Raw genomic sequence first — 1,748 nt, forward strand, 5'->3', positions numbered from 1 at the left:
CCCCCACACTGGAGCACACCTCGGGAGTTCCTGGATACCCTCTCACCTCCTCCACGAAGACCAGCGTTCACCGGCACTCCTCCCTCCTGCTTCCTTGGTGTCCTCACTCCTGTCCCGCAATAAAAACCTTTTTATTATTATCATTACCTTTCTCCCTCGTCGCATTCTGGCTCCACTTCCTACACATTAGGAGCACTTCCTAACAGTTTGCGTGTTTTAAAGAACAACATACTACATTGGGGGAGCTGAATTTGAGAATATAAAGTTTTGATTCTGGATTCCTGGAGAGAAACAACAGACCAGCGGTGGTGAATTTAGGTGGAGTCTAATGATCTGGGACTGAATGCAGCTCAGTCATGGTGCTTATTGAGGAATGTTCCCCTCATGTTTGGAGATTTGGTAACCTCTGCTGACCAACATTGGACCTTACTTCTTTTATTACTACAGATAGCAAACATTGTATTTTCTTCCATGTTATCTCAAGGTCTGTTTGCATATTTAAAACATTTGATTGTGGAACACCACAAACTGTTCAAGACATTGTATCCCCAGAAAAAACTTTTACCAAAGCAGCATTTTCTTGTCCATCATCCTCGCTGCATTCAGAAAATTGGATCTGTACTACATAATTGGTGCATGTGGTATGAAGGAAAGCACAATTTTTTTCAAGAAACAACTCAAGTCATTGAAAAATATCACCAAAACGCTGGCAAAAAAAACCACCAGAAGTATATGGCATATGTTTGGCAATCTTCTACAGCCTTCAGTCGCTTACAAATTGGTCCAGGAAAAATGGTGTCTTCAGAGATGGTAAAAGGAGGTTCTGGAATTGCCACAGCAATTCAGGTGCCCAGTAGTGTTCAAGCTATGAAAGTGAACTGGGCTAAACACAATGGGTTGGTTTACCGCTCACATTTGGTTATTTGTGGCAAAGTAGAGTCTGAAATGCCTCTGTTTTATCAGATTGAGTCAATTCTGATAATACACCAGAAACTCTTGCTGCTCACTTTGCCTTTGTGTACAAGAACATTTCAAGAACATTTCCATGCCTACCAAGTGACCAGGGAAAAAGCAAGATTTTGTTGTCTTTCATGTGGACAATTTGCATTACCCCAGGCCTTTTAACATCCATATGTCATATGGAGTGAATGACAACTTTATTTGCGGTCCCATGTTGCTTTCTCTGGTGACAATCATGTATTATAATTGTATAATGTTTTTTTATGTTAACTACAATAAATGCTGTTACTGTAACCTTGTATGTTTTTTTTTATTTCCATTTTATAGGTTAGATCAGGGCAATTTAGTAATATGGCATTATTTAGTGAATATGTAAAAAAATAACGCTGCAGAAAAATAAATATTCTTACACAGTGTCAGTTTTAAAGTCAATTTGGAGTAAAAAATAGCTCTATAAAGTGTAATCACATTACTCTGAACAGTGTGATAAAACCACAGTGTTAAATATTTGCACACATTTCATTGCTAATTTTGACACTAAATTGAGTAGAATTAACTCTGAAAAATTGACACTGGCCACAGAGTAAATTTTACTCGATTTAAGTTAAATTCAACTCTCTAAGAGTTATATTGACACTCTGTTTTTTACTGTGCACATATACTACCATATGTGCAATATTGTTTTTCTATGTCCAGACAAATCTGTGCAGGATAGAAAAAAGTCTGTGCAATACCAACACTTGTCTCAGTATTTCTATTCATGAAAGAATCTGTGCAATACCACTGAT

This window comes from Stegastes partitus, unplaced genomic scaffold (genome assembly GCF_000690725.1).
Source record: "Stegastes partitus isolate 25-593 unplaced genomic scaffold, Stegastes_partitus-1.0.2 Scaffold694, whole genome shotgun sequence".
NCBI classification, from domain to species: Eukaryota; Metazoa; Chordata; class Actinopteri; family Pomacentridae; genus Stegastes; species Stegastes partitus.